Genomic DNA, 20422 nt, shown 5'->3' on the forward strand with positions numbered 1-20422 from the left:
TCTGTCCAATTTCATGGTCTTTCAAATGAAGATGCACATGATCATCTTTCCCATTTCCTTCAAATTTGTTCTACTTTTGAGATAAACAGGGTGACTGCCGATGCGATCCAGCTACAACTATTCCCTTTAAGTTTGAGAGATGGAGCATATCGGTAGCTCACATCCTTACAGCAGGGAACAATCAAAACATGGAAAGATATGGTTGAAAAATTTTTGGGAAGGTATTTTCCTCCTAGCAAAGCGGCGAAGCTAAGGAAGGAAATTTCGGCATTCAAACAAGGAGAGTCGGAGACACTATTTGAAGCCTACGAGAGATTCAAGGACCTTCTTCGAAGATGCACCCATCATGGCTTTGCTTTCTTGGATGCGGATTCAGATCATCTACAATGGGTTGAACTATACAACTCATCAACTAATTGATGCTGTAGCAGGTGGATCTCTTAGCAACAAGTACCTTGATGATGCCGAGCAACTACTTGAATCAATAACAAGTAATGAGTCTCATTGGGGCCTCAAGAGGTGCACCACAAAAAAGGACCGGAATTGATGAAGTCAGTGCTAATGACGCTCTTGCCACAAAAGTTAATGTATTGTCTCAGATGCTAGATATGCACATGGGGAGTAGCTCGAAGTTGGAGTCGGTGATGAGTTGTACCACTTGTGGTGGAGGGCATGGAGTCGCCCAATGTCCTATTGCTAGTTCCTCCATCATCCCAATTGAGAATGTTGATTATATTAGGGGACAAAGGCCACAAGGAAATCCTTACAGCTCGACTTATAATCCAGGGTGGAAATACCACCCAAACTTTTCGTGGAATTAGGGGCAACAACAAAAAGCTGTACCACCTCCACAAGGTTCCCTAAATGCAACAACCAATCTTGGAGAAGAGGTTCACTACTGAAAGATGTGCTCGCCAAGTTCATGATTAACACTGAATCTAGATTCAATAGTATAACCAACAGTATGGATACTCAGTTCGGTAAGGTGAATGCTCAACTTGCTCAACATGCCGGACAATTTAATGAAATTGGCTCCATCTTGAGAAATCTTCAAGCTTCTGTACAATCCCTTGAGCACCAAGTGGGGTAGCTTGCTAAAGCAAATTCTGAGCGAACTTCAGGCAGTCTTCCTAGCAACACTGAGGAAAACCCAAGAGAGCACTTGAAGGCCATTGCCCTTAGAAGCGGGAAACAGGTTGAGACAAGGGTCAGAATTGACCCAAGTGTCAAGGAAACTGGGGTGGCCGAAGTGGAAGACCCATACATAACGGAGAAAGTTATTGAGAGTAGCAAAGCAAGTTGAAAATAAGGAATCTCCACCAAAGGGTTCATTAATGTTGTCTGAATACAAACCTCCAAATTCCCTATCTGGCCAGATTGAAGCAGGATAAGGAGGATGTTCAATTTAGGAAATTCATCAACATCTTCAAGAAACTCCACATAAACATCCCAATAGTGGAAGCTTTAACTCAAATGCCCAAATATGCCAAGTTTTTAAAAGAACTGCTTACAAACAAGAGGAAATTGGAAGAAGATGGGCATAGTTGCACTCACGGGAAATTGCTTGGCCATTTTGGAGAAGAAGCTCCCACTAAAATTGAAAGATCCGGGAAGCTTCATAATTCCATGTGTACTTGATGGTGGAGTTAGAGAAAATGCACTAGCGGACTCATGGGCAAGCATTAATGTTATGCCCCATGTATTTGAAGCTTGGTCTTGATGAACTTAGACCCACGAGAATGATTCTATAATTGGCGGATCAATCAACAAGGAAGCCTCGTGGGATCGTGGAGGATGTGATTGTCTGGGTGGACAAATTTGTATTTCCTGTGAATTTTGTTATCATGGATATTGATGAAGACGTGGAGACACCGTTGATTCCTGGTCGACCATTCCACACTACTTCCGGTGCCTAACTAACCTTAAAAGAGGAAAATTAACATTAAGGGTTAGGGGAGGAAGAAGCAGTTTATACTCTACCAGTGGCCATGAAACACTCATTGGACCATGATGATACACTTTACTTTGTTGATGAAACTGAGCTTTTGATTTTTGATTGTGTGCAGAGGGTGCTATCAGTAAACCCATTGGATGAATTTTTGGAAGAGCTAGGAAATGAAGATCAAGAAGAAACTCACTCCCTTCTTCCAAGTTCCAATTTAAAGAAGCCAAAGGAGAAAGTTTTGTGTACCAATGCCAAAGAAAAAGAGAAAAAAGATTCAATGTTAAAAGAAATTTGGAAGGAGGTCCAGGGAAAGAAGAAGAAAGGTATCACTCATTCCCATCCAACACCTCAAGAAAAGAAGGTACAATTTCAACCTCCTTTCACTCATGAAAAATGTGAAGTTTATTCAATGATGTCCTTGAATTTACCGGGAAGAAAGACCAATAGTTTGAAGATGACCGGGGGAAATTTCAAATTATTCGAACCCCCATGAGGTAAGTGATAAGGTACGTCAAGCTCGTGATGTTAAACAAGCGCTTCTTGGGAGGCAACCCAAGCATTTGGGGGTTTATTTTCATGTTTGTGTGTTCTTTGTGTTCACGTTCTTGTCATTTTTATATTTTCTTAGAGTTGTTAATTTGAATAAGTCCATGCTCTCATCACTTTGTTTATCATGATCATTGTCCATGTGGTTGTTTACTTGATTTTATTGTTGAATAACACTTGATTTGGCTATCATTTTATGCATTAGATCGAAAGTTTGAACCATTATTTCATGTTGGAGATTATCTTAGAGCACTTTATAACCATGGCCATGTGTTTAGAGAAGCATTCAAAACCTTTAAGCTTGTTTTTAAAGCCATACGTCCTCAATGAGCTGCTCATTGAGGCTGTCAAGAAAATTCCAGAAACTTTTGCCTACTCTATACAACCTCAATGAGTTGCTCATTGAGGCTGTTAAGACTATCCAAAAACTTTACACTAGCCTATACGGCCTCAATGAGCTACTCATTGAGGCCGCCAAGAAATTCCAGAACGTTTGGCTTACCTTATACAAACTCAATGAGTTGCTCATTGAGGCCGTATAGATTCATATTTCTCATGAAAACTTGGCCAACTTTTCTCTCTCTTCATTCTCCTTCTTCTCCAACCGAGCCCTAGCCTCCATGATCTATCATTCCATGGCTGGATCTCACTAAGTATTGTACTAAATGATCTCCACATCTCCTTGGCAAGTAGATCTAGTGTTTGTCTTCAAGCTCCACTCAAGTGTGTTCAAATTTTTGTTGGTAAGAAGCTTGTTGTGATGAAAATTTTCTTTTCTTTTCTTCTTGATTTCTTGAGCTTTTGTGTGGATTGTTTCAAGCTTTTAGCTTGTATTGTGTGGTATGAACAACATGTCTTTGAATTATCTCGAATTTATGTACAATTTGTTTTTCGAATTCATCATGAGGGGAAACTCTTGCAAATTGAATAGTATCCATATGGGCTCCTTATGCCTGTATGGATCCTATTCACTTCAATTTCTTCATGTTTTATCCATTTTCATGGCACATTATGCATTCCCTTGGATTCCTTTCATTCTTATTTGGATTATTATTGATGTAGGAATGCCACACGTCAAGAAACTCGCTTCTAAACGGCCGTGAAATGAGTCTCACACCCTCGACAAACCTCGCTTCTCTTGTTCTCTTCATAAGACCCGTTATAAAAGTTTAAAGACTAAACCATTTGCTACTTTTTGGCATGTTGATTGGAGTGTTCTTGGAGAACTTGGGTGGGATGAACAAGTGAAAGATTTATTTTCTTGTAATGGTTTGACGGAACAATTTTCCATTAATGAACCTACTTTTCGCCAACTTACATTGGAGGTGTTGAGCACATTTGAGGTGAAGCAAGATGAGAGGAGTATTCTCATTCGATGACCGGGTTCCATTAAATTTCAAGCCTTTGGGAAGATTCATGAAATGAACCACATGGAGTTTGCAAAATACATGGGAATTTATGATGATGCATTCATTAGCGCATCGTTGCTTAATCAACCCCACATTTATTACCCATTTGGCATGAGTGCAAGCAAATATTGGAATTCTTTAGCACCTAGTGACACCACCAATACGCCGAAGGCTACTCGTTTGGTGAACCCCCTCCATAGATATACTCATGCTCTCATTACCCGCTCTATTGGAGGTCGGAAAGATAGCACGGGTGTAGTTACACAATCCGACTTGTTCACCATGTACGGCATCCTGGAGGAGTATCCTATCCATCTTGGGCATCTGGTTGCTGAAGCGTTCGTTCATCAGGCTCAGTTTGTTCATCTGGGAGCTATCTTTGCAGGGCCCTACATCACAAGATTGATTCGAGGCATGAATTTGTTGGACCGTACTCGAGGCATGACTATGGTCGGGGAGGTGGCACCTCTTGGAGCACCTGTCCTGCGAGGAATTGGTTTGTTACAGAAGAAGAGTGGCACATGCAAACTTGCTTCACACTTGACCACAGGAGAATCCAGTCAGCATGACCATGGTGAGTCAGAGTCCAAATCCGATGGAGCACCCACTCAGGACCCTCGTGGTACTTCATTCCCATCAGACTTCGACTCTAGATTTAAGACTATGAAGGATGACATTCAAGCTATTCGTCATGAGCAGCGCGAGATGCGAGGAAAAATTTGCCAGGTTTTAGAGGGTCAGCGCCAGCTCATAGAGCATTTCCAGCAGTTTGTCATCTTCTCCCGTGGATTATCCTCACATGCTACTATTACTTCCTGCTCCATTCCCCCGCCACCTATAGCGCCATTTGATGATATATTTCATTTCTGAGCATGGACACTTGTTTTTATTTCTGCAGTTTGCTTATTTTGACTTTACTTTTGATGCACGTGTGTTTGTTTGGTTTGAATAAGTTCGGGAAGGGATGCCCTACCAACCTTGTGTAGAACTTTACTACTCTTTATCTAGTATTTGTGTGTTTTGACTACTCCCTAGTACTTATTTTTATCATCTTAATTTTTGTTTGGTATAATGATGCCCCTTTATGCCTTGTAGGGTATTAAGGGAGCTTGGTGAGCCTCTTTCACATTCCATGGAAGCCGGACCCGACATGAAAAGCTTGCAACACCTTTTTGTTCGGGTCATCTCTCGCCGTGTGCACAAGATTTAACTGGGGAAGTTCGTTCCACCCTCCTCCATTGTTTTCATTACATATATTATTATGTTTTTCTTAACTAGTGTATATTGGGGACAATGTACAACATTAGGTGTGGGGATGGGTGTATCTTTTGATCTAGGGTATTATTTGCATGCTAGTTTAACCTTGATGGCTTGTTCATTATTGTAAGACTCTTCTAGCATGGATTAATGATTGATTTGAGTTACATATTTGTTATTGTGCTCTATTGAATCTTCTTTCACCTCTAGTATTGTCTTGTGCACTGAATCTTGTGTTGATGCCCTGGGAATAGCCAACTTGACTACTCTAACTCTCTTGTATGATTAACGCACAACTTTGAGTATTTGGTCTTAGAGTATTAAGTTCTTTCATTCAATGAACTCTTAAGAACTTCTAGGTATTGTTGTACTAGCCCTAGTTTTGTGGCATGTAGAGTAGTCTGAAGACGTGATCTAGGGTAAATGTGAAAAAAAACAAAACAAAAATGAATGAAAAAAATGAAAAGAGAAAAAGAAAAAATGAGTCTTGACAAGGTCCCCTTGCGTATATCCCGCAAGTGCACGGGTTTGTCAAAGTAATAATCCCGGATGAGAGGGTATCGAATCCACAGGGTGTAGGGAATAAAAACACTTAATCCGCTTCTTAGCTATGTGAAAAATCAGTAGTGATAAGTGTGATAATGATTCAATTCTCAAAAGTAAAAACAACAAGTAAGAGAGCACGAGTAAAGGAGGAGGTAAGGCAATCGATAAAGATGGGGTACTTGGATAATGCTCTGCCTAGGACAATTGTTTCAAGTGCAAGAACCCTCTATTATGCTTCCTAATCAATGCAATGGTGAGTCGTGGAAATCCTTAAATACATAGTCCCAAATTTAAGGTCAACTATGCCTAACTCTATACATGTCCCGGAGGAGAGATTAGATAACCTCTCAACCTCGCACTTGAATAGAGTTGCAATGAGCTCTAGGGATTCCAAGTGATAAATCTCTTCCTAATTATAGACCTAACCCTTTGGTCTAGGTGGAAGGTCCCTAACCACAATTAAGCCCTAGATACTAAGATCACCTCAACGCTTCACTCCGTTGCACGCGCAATTAAGCCCCAGCGGAGGGTCATCCCTTAGACCATTCACTCTATTATGACTGCAAAGAACTTGAGGAACGGAGGTAGAATCTATCATGCCGGAGGGGAAAGGGGACGCTCCTGTACCTCTCGACTCACCCTCTCAACCCTCTCCAACCTAGCTTTGTCTAATGCTCGTGGTATGTCACTCACTCACAAGGTTACCAACAAGAACTCTCAACCCTAGTGTCATTCTAGGGGAAATGTTCATACAATCAAGTATTCAAGGTTGGAACTCACAACAAACATCAATTAATTGAAATAATAATAAAGAGATTCAATGAAACAAATACATCCTAGGGTTCACAAATACCCAAGTACCCACTAGGGGTTTAGCTCTCCATGGAGCTAAGTACAATCAAAGAAATAGAATGTAAAAGCAATGAATCCATAGAGAAACTCCCTCGATAGTCGTGTTGATGGTGTTGTGGAAAGTCCTCTACTCGGCGTCCAAGGATTCCCTCGTCCGATATAGGATACGCCTCGATGGAAGCTCCCCTACCAACCTTTTTCCTAAGGAATGACGATGTCGGAGCCATAGAACCTCTCCAAAACCCTAGCCAATACCTCTCAAAACCCTAGCTGAAACCCTCTCTCAAGTTGGGGACAAGATGGAGAAAAGAATGCTGAAATCGGGGCTGAATCGGCTTTAAATAGGGTTGGAATCGAGCGACCACACAGGCCTGTGGATTTTACACACGGCAATGTGGAATTTCCACACGGGCGTGTATAATTTCCACATGCCCATGTGGATTCTATGAATTCTGCTTTTTCTCGGCGGTCGTGAGCATGAATCGCTACGATGATTTGCTCAACATAAGGAAAGAACGCTTCGCTTTCATATCGCACAAGCACTTATCAAGTCTATGTCAGTATTCCTCTGCTAATGGAGCATGAATACGTCTATGTAGACTGTAATCGAGTAGGTGGGTGGCTCTTGTGCCTAACCAGCATGTGTACTCCCCAGAAAGATTTCCTTGTGCAGTCTATGTTCGTCGGACTCGAAAAAAATGAATGATGAAATGAAATGAAAATAAAAACCCAAGAGATCTTGTTGACTTCTTACTAGGGGCTTTAAAAAGGAAAAGGGATTTAGTTCAAGTTCAGGACTTGGAAGGATCTTACTTGTTTATTGAAGTAGCACTTAGCATTTTAAGACTTAGTACTCTTGCATGTGGAGTGATTAGCATCTAGAGCTGTACTAATTGAAGTGAGTAGGCTAGACCAGGTAAGGGCAAATGAGATAGAAGATTCACACACATGGCACAAACATATAAGTGGTGAGACATGATCCTTCTGTTGTGCTTATTGTTTGTAACTCAACATCTGTATATCATTTTCCATTGCTTGAGGATTCTTATATTTATTTGAGCCAGAGGTAGTACATTTAGCCACTTATCATTTTCTTTGTTCTTCATGATTTGTTTGCTTGGGGACAAGAAAACACTTAGGTGTGGAAATATTTGATAAGTGTCTAAATGTATGTATTGTAGTATATGTATTTGTTGCTTCTAGCATGATTTTTTATAAGAATTGATGCCCATATTGTGCTTAATCATGTGTTATTTGCTTTGCAGGGTACTAAAACACCACGGAGGACATGAGGATACAATTTCGGCGAAAAAGAGAAGAAAACCAGGTCGTAGTAATGCAGCGTATTCACTGTAGCAAGTACTATAGATGGAGTACTACAGTAGTGGTACTGTAGCATCAGCACTGTAGATGCCAATATAACACCTGGAGAGTTTTCAAATCAGGAATTTAATCATGGCATACGGCCTCAATGCTGCCCGGGATGATTACTGTAGCTATTGAACAAGATGATTTGCTTGAAGGCATACTGGCTCAATGAGGTGCTCATTGAGCCAGTATAGAAATTATTCTGAGAGTTTTTTGTGTACTTTGCCTACCCCAAACGGTCTCAATGAGCTCCTCATTGAGCCGGTATACCACCTCAATGAGGTCCTCATTGTGCTGGTATACCACCCATGTAGAGGCCAATTTGTGAGAGATGTTGGGTGGTATATGAGCGTATCTTGAAGGCCATTTGAAGGACTTTTTAGAGGTGTCTTGGCAGCCATTACTTGGGAGAGAAAAGGAGAACGAAGACATCATTCTTGGGAGTGTTTTGGCTTGAGGCTTGGAGAGATCAAGAGCTTGAACCTCAAGGGGAGAGCTTCATCATCAAAGGAGGAGGAGCATTCGACTTTCCTTGGGTTAGAGGAATCATCATTCGGCCGGCATTCTCCATCCTCATCATCATTCGGACTAGAGAGTGTCATTTATGTATTTACTTCTTATTTTTGTTGAGTTTGAGATACTTGTTTGTATGATGGCACACTAGACCCCCAAGGCCACCGGATGTAGGTGAACCTTGGGGAGTTCATCATGTATTTTGTATGCTACACTTATATTTCGAATGCATTGGTGTGATTTATGGTTTGGCTCATTGTGTTTCATGCTTAGAACTATTGTGTAAAGAAATCCTTAGTTCTTGTTTGAGTTGTACACGTAGACGTGACCTACTCGCGTGTACTAGATCGTTAATGAGCTAATTGGGGTAATCTTTGACTAACATACCAAGAAATTGGATGTAGGTAGCCCCTCCGAACCATGAGGATAAACTTAGGTTAAGTGTATCCTTGTTGCATGATCTCCATTCATGACAAGTACCCCTTGCTTATATCCAGCAAGTGCACGGGTTTGTCGAAGTAATAATCCCGGGTGAGCGGGGTCGAATCCACAGGGAGTAGGGAATGAAAATACTTAATTTGGTTCTTAGCTATGTGGAAGATCAATAGTGATTGGTTTGAAATTGATTCAATTCTCAATAATAAAAGAAATAAGTGAGAGAGCAAGAATAAAGAAAAGGGTAAGGCAATCGATAAAGATGGGGTACTCGGATGATGCTTCACCTAGGAAAATCGTTTCAAGTGCAAGAAATCTCTATTATGCTTCCTAATCAATGCAATGGTGAGTCATGGAAATCCTTACATACATAGTCCCAAATCTAAGGTCAACTATGCCTAACTCTACTCATGTCCCGGAGGAGAGATTAAATAACCTCTCAACGTCGCACTCGAATAAAGTTGCAATGGGATCTAGGGATTCCAAGTGATAAATCACTTCCTAATTATAGACCTAACCCTTTGGTCAAGGCGGAAGGTCCCTAGCCACAATTAAGCGCTAGATACTAAGATCCCTCAACGCTTCACTCCATTGCACACGCAACTAGGCCTCAGCGGAGGTTCATCCCTTAGACCATTCACTCTATTATGGCCGCAAAGAACTCAAGGAACGGAGGTAGAATCTATCACATCAGAGGGGAAAGGGGACGCTCCTGTACCTCTCGACTCACCCTCTCAACCCTCTCTAACCTAGCTTTGTCTAACGCTCATGGTGTATCACTCACTCACAAGGTTACCAACAAGAACTCTCAACCCTAGTGTCATTCTAGGGGAAATGTTCATACAATCAAGCATTCAATGTTGGAACTCACAATAAACATCAATTTATTGAAAGCATAATAAAGAAGTTCAATGAAACGAGTACATCCTAGGGTTCACAATCACCCAAGTACCCACTAGGGGTTTAGCTCTCCATGGAGCTAAGTACAATCAAAGAAATTGAATGAAACCTCCTCGATGGTCGTGTCGATGGTCTTGTGGAAAGTCCACTACTCGTCATCCAAGGATTCCTTCGTTCGGTATAGGATACGCCTCGATCGAAGCTCCCCTACCAACCTTCTTCCTAATGGAATCACGATGTCGGAGCTATAGAAACCTCTCCAAAACCTTGGCCAATACCCCTCGAAACCCAGCCGAAATCCTCTCACCAGTTGGGGAAAAGATGGAGAAAAGAATACTGAAATCGGGGCTGAAATCGGCTTTAAATAGGGCTGGAATCGGGCGACTACACGGGCATGTATGATGTCACACACCGCTGTGGAATTTCCACACGCGCGTGTGGATTCTCTGTTTCTCTGATTTCTCGGCCGAGCTGCTATAGTACTTGCTACACTACCTGTTACAGTACTCTGGCGGAAATACTCCCGAATTCCATACTTTCATTGGGGTAATGCAAACTGGCACACGTTTACGTCGTGAATCACTTGCTTCTTCAATGACGTACTCATTGGTGGATATCTTGTTCTTATATGCATAAATCAGAATGCTCGAGTGTGACTGCCTTTGTGCCCCTCCAAATGAATGGGCTCACTCGAATACGAGTAGGTTGGCACACACTCTAGCATCTCACACCTGACCTATGTCTTCACGTTTGAACCTTAGCAAGATCTCCTCCAAAATAGGTGCATTATGATCCACATTGGCCTATTTCCTTCATACCCGGCCTCACAACCCTACCTGTATAAAAGTAACATAAAAAACACACATATTAATGTAAAAACCTGAGAAAAGTAATGCTCAACATAAGGAATGAACGCTTCGCATTCATATCGCACAAGCACTTATCAATTCACTTAATGCAATTGTAGGAATATGATTAAGGAGAGATCCTTGTCATCATTTGTACATGATTAGGGTTTAACCGCCGAGAAATTGGGGTTGAACTATTGTTGAGGTCCGTCGGTCTAAATCACCTTTGCTATTTTATTCTTATGCATCCATACATCATGATGATGCCTCATGGGGATCCTCATCCCTAGGACTATTTTTATTATCATTGCTTTTGTGATCTCCTTGCTTACCTTGGAATTGTTATACTTGTGCTCTATTTATATTCTTGCATGTATTAGAGTAGTATACCATGCTTAAGTTGTAAGGTTAGATAATAGGCGATGGAGAAGTAATAGAAGCTCCTTAGCCTCGTGGAATATGATACTTGGGCCCTCGCTCAAGGTATTACTTGGCAACCCCATACACTTGTGGGCTATCAATCAACAAGTCTAAAATAAAATGCAGAAAGAAAGAAATGAAAGGTGCATCAAGTGTTAGTATCATCGGCGGTCGGCTCTGTTGCTGCTATCGGTAGCAGGTCGAATGGTGCCGATGGAACTGGTGCCGGTGATGCTAGCGCAGCCAGAGGTCTCAAAATGAATGGTGATCCCACATCTCGCTCTATCAGCTGTTGTATAATGTCAAAATGCGCCATGAACTCTGTATGCTGCGCCCTCTATGTCACACGCACCTCAGCCACATCCGCCTGCAATAACCCTACTAAACTCTCGAGCCTCTCAAATCGATCAATGGTTTGAGTCGGGGAAAATATCCACACTGGTGGGGGCTCATACATTGTAGGGGATGCCTCTATCTGACCTGCGTGAGCTGTTCCGCTAAATCAGGCTGAGAACTCTCTACTATAACTCCCTCGGTCACAAATGGCTCTGGTGGGGTACTTTTAGTACATAAACCCCGTCCGGATACTTTATGACCTTGCCCATGAGCCTCATCATCTCTAACCCGAGAGGTGCTGGCATTGTCATCTTCTTGGCCCCTCTGATCAAGTCTCGTAATCCCATCCCTAGAAGGAGTCTAGTGCTGTATTGGCCTGAGAAAATGACACCAATCTTGGAATAATGTCCCTGATGCCTCAAGTACTCTGCTATGATGTATCCTAAGTGAATCGGCTCGCTTCGCACCATGGAGTATAAGTATAGAAGTTCCTGTCTACTCAAGACTCTAGTACTATCACCACGGCCCTTCAGTAATCTACTCAGGATGGCATGAAGATATCTGTAGCTAGGTCGGGAGAGGCATATAGTCTCGGACACTCCCGGCTCATACCGACCCTGACCACACAATATCTTATAAGCTTTTTGGGGGGGCTCAAACTACCCGATAAGTCAGTCGGTAGCTGAATGTACTCCTCTGTTTCGGTGAACGCCTCATTATATAACCCGAGTCTAATGGAGAACTGCATGATGCTCATACTATGATGCCGTCTAAAAGCTCTTAACTGAATGGCGTTGATGATATCAAAATGGGGATAAGAGCAGTAAAACTCAAATGAAACGAGCACCTCCAATGTGAGGAGGTGGATAGCAAGATCACGAATAAGTAGCAGCTTGTGCCAATTACCAACTGACAATAACTCTTCAACCTCATCTATCATGTCATCTGCTAAATACACCTACCTGAGAGTACTCAAATTTGGGACTTGCGTCTGACTAAACTTGAGCTTCGACAGTCGCTCAAACCGAGCCCGATGCTCAGGAATGGCGAAGTCCATGTTGTATGGTTTGGGTATAGGCTCTCGAGGATGCTTGCCAGCAGCTTTCTTTATTCTAAGGGGCCATACATGCAATATTAAAAAGAAATCGATCATAACCATTTACAAAACAATACTATAGGAATCCACATGGGCCTGTGGAAATTCCACACGCTCGTGTGGTTGCACAAGGCGTGGAAATCATATACTCCTTGTGACCAAAATCCATAAATACATCTCCCAATCGCTTTAAAACCAATCCGAAACAAATATCAAGCATTTTTAGCACAAAAATGAGTCAAATTTACCCATTTAAACAAAGAAATCAAAGGAAATAAAGAAATGATGAAGAGAAGAGAGAAAAATAGGTTTACCGACAAGATGAAGTTGAAAATCTGTAAATCTGCCTGAAAACTCGAGTGGAACCTTTCTAAACCAATGGTGGAGGGTCTAGAGAGTGTGAGAGAGTGTTCTCCGAGTGTTTAGACGTGTGAAAATGAAAAGGGCTCGATAGATTTATAAAGGAAATTGTGGCCTTATAATTTCTACACATCCACACGGGCGTGTGGAAATTTCCCACGCCCGTGTAACACCACAGGAGAATCTAAAGAGACAGACACACAGCCCTATGTGTTCCCGAGAAAACTCTCAATGCTTCAGAACGCAACCACACGGGCGTGTGGAAATTACCCACGCCTGTGTGCCTGACCCACAGGGGTAGACACACGCCCCTATGACTTCTCTATCCAACGAGAAAACTCTCTAAGTATTTCACGCGCCCGTGCAGAAATTCCATACGGGCGTGGACCTTCACAGCGCCAGCTCACAGGGGCATTCATATGCCCCTGTGTATTCTCGGGATGGAAGGGAGCTTTTCTGCAGAGATCCACACGGGCGTGTGGAAATTACCCACGACCGTGTGTATAGCTTAGGATCATCCACGGCGGCGATTCCACACCCTTGTGTCTTCTCGAGAAAAATTTCTAAGTCTCTGCAAGATAACACACGGCCGTGTGACCGTTGCTAAGTCACTCACAAGGGCGAGTCCACGCCCCTGTGCCTTCTATGGTCGAGCTTCTCAGTAGAAACCAACGGGCGTGTGGAAATTCCACACGCCCATGCGTTTTCTCTGGATGAGTTAGAAAGACTGCAGGCTCTGCAGAAAATTCATGAACATATAAATACACTCAGAGCCTGCTTTTATTATGCCACCTATACTAGGGAAAAACGCACAACATGCTCAAACGACCAGAAACTTCACCGTACACATTTAAGCACATGATAACACCAAAATGTCCACCAGAAAAGTACAGCAATAGCATCAAAAATCAAGACACCAACACTTAAAGCCTTATTTATGCAAACACTAAACTAAAGACTAGGAAAAACAGTAAAAACTTGGTTGCCTTCCAAGAAGCGCTTATTTAATGTCACTTAGCTTGACGTACCTTGTCTTACCTCATGGGGGTTCACGAAGAAAGAACACTTCCTTGTCATTATTACTAACCTTGCCTCCAAAGTATGGTTATAGCCGATGTCCGTTCACCTTAAATGTAACATTCTCTAGATGGGTAATTTCAACCCCACCATGAGGTAAAACTTCAGTTACTATGTAAGGCCCAAACCATCTAGACTTGAGCTTCCACAGAAATAGCCACAGGCGAGAATTGAATAATAGCACTTGATCACCGACTTTGAACTCTTAAGGATACTTGATATGCTTGTCATTCCACTTTCAAATTCTTTCCTTATATATCCTTGCATTCTCATAGGCCTTTATCCTCCACTAATCTAACTCATTGAGATGAAGCATTCTTTGTTCCCCTGCCTTGCTCAAGTCAAAATTCATAGTCTTGATGGCCAAAGAGGCTTTATGCTCAAGCTCCACAGGCAAATGATAAGATTTTCCATACACCAAGCTATAGTGAGTGGTCCCTATTAGAGTCTTGTATGCCGTCCTATGAGCCCAGAGTGTGTCACCCAAACGTTCCGACCAATCCCGCTTTCCTTGTTCCACAGACTTTGTCAAGATTCTCGTAAGCTCTCTATCCATAACTCCTACTTGTCCACTCGTTTACGGGTAGTAAGGAGTGGCAAGGCGATGATGCACTTCATAGCGCTTTAATACTTTTGTAAGTTGTGTGTTGCAAAAATGGGTCCCTCGATCACTAATGATAATTATTGGGGTCCCAAATCAAGTAAACAACCTCTTCAAGAATTTTACCACGATTCTAGCATCATTAGTTGGAAGAGCTTGAGCTTCACCCATTTAGAGACATAGTTAACTGCCACCAGGATGTAATGGTTACCATTGGACTTCGGAAATGGTCCCATGAAGTTAATGGCCCATACGTCAAACACCTCATAGAATTGCATTGGATTTTGAGGCATCTTGACATGACCAAATATGCATATAAACCTCAAGTGCACGGGTGTCGAAGTCATAATACCCAGGTGAGAGGGTAGTCGAATCCACAGGGAATAGTGCTTAGAATCACCAAGATTGCTATTTAACTAGAATGGAAATATGTTGATAGTGATGTGAAAACAAACTCAATGCAAATGAAAATAAGAAAAGATAAAGGAGGACCAAGTAAAAGATAGGGGAGGCAATCGACGATAAATGGGGTACGTTGATCTTATTTTGCCTTGGACAATCGTTTCAAGTGCAAAACCCTCTATTATGCTTTCTAACTAATGCATTAATAAGTCATGGAGATCCTTTAATACATGGTCCCAAATCTAAGGTCAACCATGCCTAACTCTATACATGTCACGGAGGAGAATTTGAATAATCTCTCAATTTCGCACTCGTATAGAATCGCAATGAGTTCTACGGATTCCAATTGATAAATTCTCTTCCTAGATGTAGACCTAACCCTTTGGTCCAGGTGAAAGGTCCTTAGCCACAATTAAGCCCTAGGTACTAAAATCAATTCAGCACTTCACTCCGTTGCCTCTGCAACTAAGCCCCAGCGGAATGCCATCCCTTAGCCCATTCACTCTACTATGACCACAAAGTGCTCGAGGAAATAGAGGTTGAATAAATCACACCGGAGGGGAAAGGGGACACTTGACACGCCCGAATATGCGTGTATATACCGCAAGTGCACGGGTGTCGAAGTAATAATTACCCCGGTGAGTGGGTAGTCGAATCCACAGGGAACAGGGCTACTAGTACTAACTTCTTCTCTGCTTTCTAACCTAATGATAAATGGAAAGGTGTGGTGATCTAATGTGCGAAGAAGTGAATACTGGAGACGAATATACAAGGGTTAAATGGATGGAGATCTCAATCAGTAAAAGTGGGGTATTCGGGCAATGCTCAACCTAGGATTCAGGTATTAGATACCGAATAAGCAAAGTGTTTCTATGATGAGTAAGTTAAGTCGTGGAAATCCAAATATAATCGGATCCGACCTCCCGATCATTGATACTAGTCCCCTACGAGGTCCCAGTGGAGAAATCGCTTAATCTCAACACCTCACACCACATATGACTACAAAGCACTCTAGGGATTCCAAGAGTTATATCCGATTCCTAAAGATTGATCCAACCCTAATTCCCGGAGAAGGATCCTAACCCCCTACAAGGTCCCGGTGGAGAAATCTCTCAATCTCACGCCTCACACCAAATATGGTTGCATTGAGCTTAAGGAACATAGATAGAATACACTCAATCGGAAGGGAGAGGGGACACTCCACTATCTCATGACTCACCCTCTCAACCCTCTTTAATCTTGAAGTTCTAACTCTAATGGAGACCTCTCTCACATCAAAGTAACAAATCATGCAAATCCAATCAACCACAAGGATTAATTAAACAAGCAAGCAATGAGAATACAAGATTAAAACTTAATCAAACTCGGATTAAATAGAAACACTAAGCAAATCCACAAAAGATGAGAATCCTAGGGTTCACAAGCCCAAATACCCTCTAGGGTTTTAGCTCTCCATGGAGCAACATACAAAAATACACCATTAATGAATGAAAGTACATTAAAACCATAGAAATAAACCCCCTTATATATGAACTGATGGACTTGATGGAGAGCTTCGACGTCTTGAAGGACCCACTCCGAAGCTAGGTTCACCGGTGGCTTCCTTTGATGCTATGACGGAGGAGGAATCGATCAAAGTTGGTGACGAAGCGCCTCCAAAGCCGCAAAGACCTCCTCTCCAAACCCCTAGCCATCTCACCCCTCAAGAGCCGCACAAAAGATGAGAAAAGAATAGGGCAAAACGACTATTTATAGGCCTTAGATCGGCGTCGTCACGTGCCCTCACGCGCCCGCGTGGATTTTTCCCACGCGCTGCGTAAGAATTTCCACGCGGCCGCATGAACAATATTTTTTTGCTACGATCTGCTACGATGAAGTTGCTACATTACTTTTCGCGAAACGCGATCCAAACACTCTTCTCTTGAGGCCACATGTCCGGGCATATGTCCATGTGGTAGGCTATAAAATTTTTCTTCATCGACGTATCTTTGAGAGGTCTTGCAATCTTCACAAAGAGAAGAAACATGAAGATGTGACTGCCTTTGTGCCCTTCCAACTAGTGAATTGACTTGAATCTTCTTAGAAGTTGGCACACATCTCCATGTTTATGAACTGCTCTCGTGTCTTGCTCCTTGAATTGAACAAGAACTCCCAACATTGTGTCTTTATAGCCTATCTTTGCTTCCTTTTTACACTTCAAGGCATTCACAACCTATATGCATAAAAGAACACCAAATACACAATATAAGACATAAACCACAGTAAAAATGATGCTCAATGCATGTAAAACATATATAAAAAATATGTCTACTCAAGCACTTATCAACGCTCCGCTACCTCTCGACTCACCCTCTCAACCCCTCTCCAATCTAGCTTTGTCTAACTCTCGTGGTGTGTCACTCACTCACAAGGGTTACTAACAAGAACTCTCAACCGTTGTGTCACTCTAAGGGAGTATTCACTCAATCAAGCATACAAGATTGGAACTCAATTTAAACATCAATTAATTAAAAGCATAATAAAAAAAGTTAAATGAAACGAATACATCCTAGGGTTCACAAATATCCAAGTACCCACTAGGGCTTTAGCTCTCCATGGAGCAAAATACAATAGATAATGAAATCAAAAGCAAAGAGATACAATCCATGAATGAAAACCCCCTTGTGTTCGTGTTAAAGGTCTTGTGGATCGGTTGCGTCTTCTTCAAACGGTCCACTCGTCAAAGCTAGGGCACACTTCTCCAAAGCCTCTCCAAACACTAGCTGCGGGCACCTCCAAAGATGGGGAAAGGTGGAAGAAAAGATAGAGGAAAAGATGGAGAAATTGGGGCTAAATCCACATGGCCCTGTGGATGTTCCACACGGGCGTGTGGAAATTTCCACATGCCCATGTGGATTCTCTGAATTTCTGATTTTCTGCGGGTTGTGAACAGAAACTGCTACAGTAAATTACTGCCATGATTTGCTGTAATAACCTGCTATAGTACTCCGCCAAAAAAACTCCCGAACCCACTTTTCATCAAGGCAACATAAACAGGCACACGTTGATGCCATAGATCACGTCACTTCTTCAATAAACAGGTTCATTAGTGAAGATCTTACTATCAATGCACAAGTCGGGATACGCAAATGTGACTGCCCTTGTGCCCCTCCAAATCATTGTAAATGCTTTAATACATGGAGGTTGGCACACATTCATGTATCTTTGAGCCCAACTTGTGTTTTCACATTTGTTCCTTCCAAGAATTCATCAAATAGTGCATTCGTGATCTACTTTTGGCTTCTTTTCTTAAAACATAGCTTCACAACCCAACCTGTGCAAAAGAACACAAATGCACATGTATTAGCACTTAAACCTGATAAAAGTAATGCTCATTGTAAGGAAAGAACACTTCGCATTCTTAACACACAAGCACTTATCACATCTCATCCCACCGTGATAGATTTTCGGTCCCTCGACAACTGTCACATCGAAGAACAAACTGATAAGCGTCTGGGAATAAAGTTGGCCAATTGAAACCAGCAGCCAAAACTTTCTCAGCAGTTTTACTTGAAGCATAGTGCCCCCAAATTGGCCCAGAGTGGCAGTATGCAAGAATATTCAAACCTTCTTCCCTCGACACACATCTTTGAACCACATGGTCAGCACATATACGAAACAAGTATGGATCATCCCAAAAGTAATTCCTCAAATCACTAAAAAACTTTTTCTTCAGTTGAAAAGTGAGGTCCTTTTGTAGTACTTTCCCTGACAAATAATTTGCAAAATCCGTGAACCACGGCGTGTCCTTTGAGTCACAATCTTGCACTGCATACAAATGCTCTTCAAGAAAAAAGTCATTAATTTCCTTACTAGCTGAATCTTGTCCTTCACAACCCTCTATCCTTGATAGGTGATCCGCAACAACATTTTTAGTTCCTCTCTTATCTTTTATTTCCATATAAAACTCTTGCAACAATAAGATCCAACGAATTAATCTTGGTTTTACATCAGCCTTGTTCATAAGGTAACAGAGTGCCGAGTGATCGGTAAATACCGTGACCATAGATAAGATAAGGTATGGCCTGAATTTGTCAAAAGCGAACACCACTGCTAACAACTCTTTTTCAGTAGTTGTACAATTCTCTCGAGCACTCATAAGAGTCTTGCTAGCATAGTAAATCAGTTGGAATTACTTACCTTTCCTTTGACCCAAAACTGTCCCAACAGCATAATCACTCGCGTCGCACATGAGCTCAAAAGGTTCATTTCAATCCAGTATGGTTATGATCGGTGCTTGCACTAGATTCTCCTTCAACAAATTGAATGAAATCAGACAGTCATTCCCAAAATTGAAAAGGCGTCCTTTTCAAGGAGTTTGGTCAACAGTTGAGTGATCTTCGAAAAATCCTTAATGAACCTTCTGTAAAAACCCACATGCCCTAAGAAACTATGAACCCCTTTTACATTCGCAGGTGGAAGAAGCTTCTCTATGCCTTGAATCTACACCTTATATACCACCATCCCCACTTGGAAAATCTTATGTCCAAGGATAATGCCATCTTGAACCATAAAGTGACATTTCTCCCAATTAAGAACAAGATTTGTCTCTTCACACCTCACTAGTACTCTTTCCAAGTTCTTTAGACACATGTCGAAAGAATCTCTGAATACTAAAAAATCATCCATGAACACTTCCATTATGTCCTCAAGAAAATCATCGAATATGGCTGTCATGCAGTGCTAAAATGTTGCCCGTGCATTACACAACCCGAAAGGCATTCTTCTGTAAGCAAAGGTGACATAGTGAAAAGTGAATGTTGTCTTCTCTTGATCCTCTTGAGCTATTGGAATTTGGAAATACCCCGACATACCATCAAGGAAGCAATAAAACTGATGCCCTGCCAACCACTCCAACATTTGATTAATAAACGGTAATGGAAAATGGTCCTTTCGAGTAGTATCATTCAGACTTCTGTAGTCAATGCAAACACGCCAGCCCGTGACTACCTTGGTTGGAATTAATTCATTCTTTTCATTCTTCACAACTGCCATTCCTCCCTTTTTCGAGACTACTTGAGTTAGGCTCACCCATGCACTGTCGGAGATGGGATAAATTATTCACGCATCAAGTAGTTTTTACCACTTCTGCTTTAACAACTACCTTCATGTTTGGGTTTAATCTTCTTTGGGGTTGGATCATAGATTTATAATTATCCTCCAACAAGATTTTATGAGTGCAAAATGATGGATTAATGCCCTTGATATCCGAGATCTTCCAAGCAATAGCTGATTTATTCCTTTTCAACATGCTAACAAGCTTCTCCTTCTGATCTATAGACAAATTTGAAGCCACAAGTATAGGGAGCTTTGATTCTTCCATTAAAAAGTCATACTCCAAATGTGCCTGCAAAGTTTTAAGTTCTAGTTCGAGTGGTTCCTCAATTGATGGGTGCAATCTACTTTCTTTCAATCTGTCAATTTCCTCAAAATTGCCCACCTCCTATTCACAGTCATTCTCCATCTCTTCCA

The 20422-nt window shown here is 41.8% G+C and overlaps 1 non-coding gene across 1 annotated transcript; it reads right to left on the minus strand.

Annotated features, from left to right (window-relative positions):
• Positions 1–246: 246 nt before the first annotated feature.
• Positions 247–353, minus strand: LOC120281333. Its single transcript, XR_005542541.1, has one exon. It is a non-coding gene; the product is annotated as a small nucleolar RNA R71 (small nucleolar RNA).
• Positions 354–20422: the final 20069 nt, after the last annotated feature.

The sequence above is a fragment of the Dioscorea cayenensis genome, chromosome 2 (genome assembly GCF_009730915.1).
Source record: "Dioscorea cayenensis subsp. rotundata cultivar TDr96_F1 chromosome 2, TDr96_F1_v2_PseudoChromosome.rev07_lg8_w22 25.fasta, whole genome shotgun sequence".
In the NCBI taxonomy this organism is placed as follows: domain Eukaryota; kingdom Viridiplantae; phylum Streptophyta; class Magnoliopsida; order Dioscoreales; family Dioscoreaceae; genus Dioscorea; species Dioscorea cayenensis.